The sequence below is a fragment of the Acomys minous genome (assembly GCF_964271855.1).
Source record: "Acomys minous genome assembly, chromosome: 6".
Classification (NCBI taxonomy): Eukaryota; Metazoa; Chordata; class Mammalia; order Rodentia; family Muridae; genus Acomys; species Acomys minous.
In genome coordinates, this window is record NC_140487.1 from 108,450,195 (window position 1) to 108,456,242 (window position 6,048).

A 6,048-nucleotide genomic window follows, 5' to 3' on the forward strand; every position below is an offset into this window, starting at 1 on the left:
CCTCTGCTTCCCCAAGTGCTGGGATTTTTGTTTTGTTTTGTTTTGGATTTGTTTTTTTTAAGACAGGGTTTCTCTGTGTAGCCTTGGCTGTCCTGGACTCGCATTGTAGACCAGGCTGGCCTCGAACTCACAGGGATCCCCCTGCCTCTGCCTCCGGAGTGCTGGGATTAAAGGCGTGCGCCACCAAGCTAGGCCTGATAGACTTCGAAGGATGGCTCAGTGTGAGATGTGTCTGTCTACCAGTAGTCCGCTGTTTACCCTGCCAAAGCCTACCCTGAGCTCAGCCAGGCTGTCATTCAGGACGTTGTCAGTCACACTGCCATACTGAGGGGGTGAGGAGTGTGCCTTAGACTTAACACCCAGTGTTAGGATTCAGACTCCAGACAGGCAGCTGAGGTGCCTTTTTAACCAAAGTGGACCAGGCCTCCTGGTTCTCTCAGCATCCCTTAGTCCCTGCCTGTTACAGGGCGTGGCTGGTATACCTACCCCCTACTCTGAACTTTCCAGCCCAAGGGCAGGGCTATATATATAATCCAGATGTTTTGGTTCTTTATGCATTCCGTTCCCCCCCCACACACACACAGCTTTTATCTCTCCCCTTACACGGTGACTTTTGCTGGTCCAGTTCCTTGGAAGCAGTGAACCTGCTGGGCAGGCAGGATAAATTTACTGCAGAGTCCGGTAGCTTAGGTTCTGGGTGTGCCTTGGATTGCAAAGACCCCTGTCAAGTTCCCTTTTCCAGGCCATAGATGCCTCCCACAACTCTTTTCTCCATTTCCTGATTACTCTCACTTCCGCCAAGGGCCTAAGTTTGGTTTTTTGTTGTTTGTTTGTTTGTTTGTTTTGAGACAGGGTTTCTCTGGGTAGCCCAGTCCTGGAACTCTCTTTGTAGTCCAGGCTGGCCTCGAACTGACAACAATCAGGCTGGTTCTAATTTTTATTTTGTTTATTTATTTATTTAATTTTTTTTAGTTTTTTGAGACAGGGTCTCTCTGTGTAGCCTTGACTGTCCTGGACTCACTCTGTAGACCAGGCTGGTCTTGAACTCACAGGGATCCGCCTGCCTCTGCTTATTTTTAATTATATATATATATTTCTTTCTTTTTTTTTTTTTTTTAAAAATATGTGCATGATGTCTGTGGAGGCTCTGGGGTTGGCAGGGTTTCAACACTTAGACTGCACAGCAGAAACTGAGAAACCCTGAGGACCTTCCATGATGGGGTGGGAGGCAAGAGATTGGGTAAACCCAGCACAAAACAGGAGCTGAGACAGCAGAGAGGCCTAGGCTAACAGGAGCTGAGACAGCAGAGAGGCCTAGGCTAACATGAGCTGAGACAGCAATCAGAGAGGCCTAGGCTAACTGAACTGAAACTTAGGAAGCCTCTGGTGGGTCCCCAGGACCTGGTTGTGCAATGAGGCATTCAAGAAAAGGCCTCCTCTTTGTTAAAACAAACAAACAAACAAACAAACCAAACAACCAAAAAACCCAAGCCAGGTGTGGTGGTGCATGTCTTTAATCCCAGGTGGATCGCTGTAAATTCGAGGCCAGCCTTGTCTGCAAAGTGAGTCTAGGACAGCCAAGGCTAGCACAGAGAAAGCTTGTCTCAAAAAAACCAAACCAACCCAACCCAAACCAAAAAACCTAAAACAATAGAAAATAGAGCTTTGGTCAACCCTGTGAACCTTTGAATGACCCCATTGTTGTTATTCTGCTATTGTATTGGTTTCATTTTCAGTGCCTCGGTCTGTTGTAAGTTCTGTCTTCTGTCTTCTTCTGTCTTCTGGGTTCTTTTTTTTTTTTCTGTCTCCATTCCATGTATGTGTTTCTGTGAAGCAATTACTCTTCTGCAGGTACAGGCACACCTGGGAGCCAGATCAAGCTCTAGTGGCCGGCATGCTGGAATTAATGTTTTGTTTTCTATGCCCACTCTAGAACTCAAATCATGAGACAAAACCTGTTGGATTTATTGATAAGCTTCCAGCACCATAACTGGGCAGAGACTGATCTAGCCCATTCCGCCGGTTAGTCTAGTTACTCCCAGCCACGCGTCCTGTGCCAGTGCTACTTAGTCTCACCCCAGCCGTTCCTGCTCCACCTTTACCCTCTCTCTCTCTCTCTACCTGGGACCCCCCTACTGGGAATAGAAGTCCCTGCCTCGAAAAACAAACAACCGCCCCCCCAAAAAAAACCCTTAAAAACACAGAGACACACCTTAATACAGCGTGGATGAAGGTCACCTCTACACCATCACACCATCCCTTCCACTCATCCAGGCTGCGAAAAATGTGGACACTCCCCTCCATAGCATGCCATACTGTGCTGCTTCGTGCAACCAACCCCCCCCCCCAAATCCCCAGCCCTCTACCTCCTACCCCCACCCAGGCCCAAATCCACCACTGCTGCTCGCCATGGCTACTTTGAGAGCTAAAGCTCAAATTTTCTCTCTGATCACTGGATTCAGGTTAGCAGGGATTCAAATGTCTTTCGCCTTGTCAGTTTATACACTACCCGAGCTGGACTCCTCGGGCCTGCTCTTCCTGGCTGGGAGAGAGATGGAGGACCCTAGGGACCAAGAGGAGAGGGAGGAGGAGCCCCTGGGCCTGTTTAAGGCCCAAAGTGAAGTTCCCAGGGGAACAGTTGTCACAATAGACAAGACAGTTTCAGTGCGTAAAGGTGACTCAAGAGACTTTCCGTGCTGCAGCCTGGGGGCCAGAGAAGGCCAGCCAGGGGAAGTATCATCGTGGGGGAGGGGGGGGGAGGGGGTACAACAGGAAGCAAGGCCAGAGGCCAGTGAGGAACCAAAAGAACTTCCTTTCACATGGAAGCAGAGTTTGGCCTTCATCAGGGCATGGGGGTGGGTGGGGGAGGGTGTGAGCCCCATTTTGCTTTGAGTGAGAAGTTGCAGGAAGCCCATAGGGTTTTAAACAGACACTGGTCCTGGTGTGGGAAGTGGCTGGATAAGCAGGCCCAGGCAGGATGGAGGCTGGAGAGTTGAGTGACTCAGAGGAGGCACCACAGAGGACCAGCTTGGGGGGTTGCAGGGGGAGGAGGGAGACGGGGCAGGTTGGAGAGGCATCTCTGCAGGCAGATGCTGGGTGAGGAGGCAGACCTTGGGCGTGAGTTAGGTGCTCACTTTTCCTGCCCTGTTGAGACTGCTTCCTGCCTTGGTCACAATCGGAGGCTGGGATGATTGGGGCTGCCGCGCGATATGCGGCTGCCAGCTTTGGCTGTCCGCAGTGCTGCTGTCCCCTCAGCCGTGCTGTGATCTGGTGATCGCTGACATGGGACTTCCTTTGCGGACTATTCACTGGAGCCCAATTTCTTTTCCTTTCTTCCTTTCCTTTTTTTTTCTCTGCGTAGCCTAAGCTGTCCTGGACTCACTTTGTAGACCAGGCTGGCCTCGAACTCACAACAATCTGCCTGCCTCTGCCTCCCGAGTGCTGGGATTACAGGTGTGCGCCAACACACCCGGCTCCTACACCTTAGTTTTGGAGACACCTTCTCACTGAACTAGGGCTCACTTTGGGATAGACTAGCTGCCCATCGAGCCCCCGAGATCTACCTGCCTCCACCATGAGGCCCCGGGGTTACAGTGTGCATATGGGTGTTGACACAGGTACTGGGGATTTGAACTCGGATCCTCATGCTTGCACTATAAGCCCTTTACCCACCAATCCATCTCTTCGGTTTGAAGCACATGCTTGTTATCCTGGAAGGTGTTCTTGCTTCCCTTGGACCATGGGATACTTTTCACTCTTGGGCCTGGCTAGCCTCTAATTGCACCTCCAGTTCCAGCCTTAGCTGGACACAGTGGCACACGCAGAGTTCCATTTCCCAGGAGATCAGGGAAAGAGGCTGGATTGAGCCAGTTTAGCAAGGAGGATAACAAAGGTCAGGTCAGTGTTGTCACCAGAGAAGACTGCTTGGACATGGGTGTAAACCAATAGAGTATTAGCTGGCCAGTGACTACACCAGTGTTAGGGCTCCCAGGGAAGCAGGAAGTCTGAGGCTTTCTCAGAGTAAGCTTTTTTAAAAAAATGTATACAGTGCTCTATCTGCACACCAGAAGAGGGCATCAGATCACATTATAGATGGTTGTGAGCCACCATGTGGTTGCTGGGAAACCTCCTCACCCACTTCCCTGCTCCACTGTGCTCTCCAGGTCTTTTCCCCATTGGCTAGGAGATCTACTCTAGTCCCACTCTGACCTCAGCTGGTCACAGTTGGTCTGCGGGGTCCCTGGGTCCAACCATTAGAGCTGGGCTCATTTCCTGTACCGTGTGGATAAAACTCTCTTCAAGACATCAAGGTGGCCGCCCTTGGCTCTCTGACTTCAAGGGACAGAGAGAAGCAGTCCCCGCTTGCACAACACAAGCGGCAGGGTGTTTTCTGGTTCTTTTTTTTTTCTTCCAATTTCCTCGCCCAGCACTTGCCACAGGAACCTCAATGTTTGCGGAGCTGGTCCAAGAGTGAGCACAGGGCCCCTCCTGCTGGTGACATCTGGTTCTGCACCCCACCCCAGGACACACAGGCCAGGTGATTTTCCCACTCATCCACTCAACCAGTGCGTCCTATCATTGCTCCTGCAGAGTGAAGTGGCCTCCCCCTCCACAGCCTGGCAACAGCAACTGTCACCCATCTTGAAAGAGTTCACAACGTTCTCTATTTTGTCTCCTCCCCGTCTGCTAGCTAGAGTTTGAAATACTTTTTTCATTTCTAAATATTTGGGTTTACAGACAATTGAGAACATCTGTCTGTCCTCTACTCAGACAGAGGCCAGGCCGTACCCATTTCCAGGGTGCCATTTTAGCACCATTAGTCAGCCACTGTTCAACCTGAAATCTCCCCAAGGAGGTGAGGTAAGGTGTACATCTTTTCCTAAATTTGTGAGTATGCCCTTTATACTTTTTTCCCCCCCTCTGAGGATTATGTGACCCTCCTTATAAGATCTGGGGTTCTCCAGATCAGTCGAAGAGAGAACCCTGCTGAGAAAGGGAGTCCACTGTAATAGATCAAGCTCAGTTGGTTTTTCGGATATGCTAGACTTCAACCTTTGCAACCAGCCCACACACCTGAGTGTTTCTGGCACCACGTGCCTTGCAGAGGACACCTGTGGACAGTGGGTTTGAGGGATCATGCTACTACCAGGCCTGGGCAGCAAGCGCCTTACCTACTGAGTCATCTTGAGGGCCCTCCAATGGATGTTTTGAAACTGGGGACACAGCCAGGGATAATGGATGCTAGCAACAGACAACTTCGATCCCTTCACTGCCCTTGCCCAAGCAGCCATGTAAACCTGTTCTGAGAAGTCTCACTTCCCCACGGTGAGGAGACAAGTTACTCGTCTCTGAGCCTGATTCTCTTCAGGATAGAAAGGTCAACGTGCTGTGCATGGCTCCGAAGGACGTAGGGAGGGCGTCGTAAGCCTTTGCTGGGAAGAAGATATTTTCATGAGGACTGGAGAAGCCAGTCTTTGTACTATGTGCTTTTACAGGTCTCCACTCTTTAGAAGGCTATTACTCATCTTAATCCTGGGTTGTGTTGTTGAAGGTGTGTGTTGCCCAGGCTAGCCTTGAATTCATTATGTAGCCAAGGATGACTCTGGGCTGTTGGTCCTACTGTCCTTGGTCTCTAAATGTTGAGTTAACCTACAACTGGAACTTGGACCCGCCGTAGTCTCTGCACAGTGACGTGAGACTCCAGGTATACCAGGCTTAAATGCTGCCCACATCTGACAGAGGGCGGAAGGACCTCTTCAACCTGAACCCTGGTGTCTGGTTGGGGATTACAATTTTTGTTTTGGTTTTTTGAGACAGGGTCTCTCTGTGTAGCCTTGGCTGTACTAGACTCACTTTGTAGACCAGGCTGGCCTTGAACTCTCAACAATCTGCCTGCCTCTGCCTCCCATGTGCTGGGATTAAATGTGTGTGCTACTTTTATTTGTGATAACTAACTGGTGTTGGGGGGGGGAGGTTAAGAAGAGGGTCCCCTAACAAGTCAGTCCCCTAACAAGTATCCCCTGGCAATAAGACTCAAGACTGCACCCA

At 50.4% G+C, this 6,048-nt stretch overlaps 1 long non-coding RNA gene across 1 annotated transcript in view; it reads right to left on the reverse strand.

Moving 5' to 3' along the window:
- Nucleotides 1-6,048, reverse strand: part of LOC311600619 — a 212,562-nt gene that overhangs the window by 27,409 nt on the left and 179,105 nt on the right. The gene's annotated exons all lie outside the window — the stretch shown is intronic.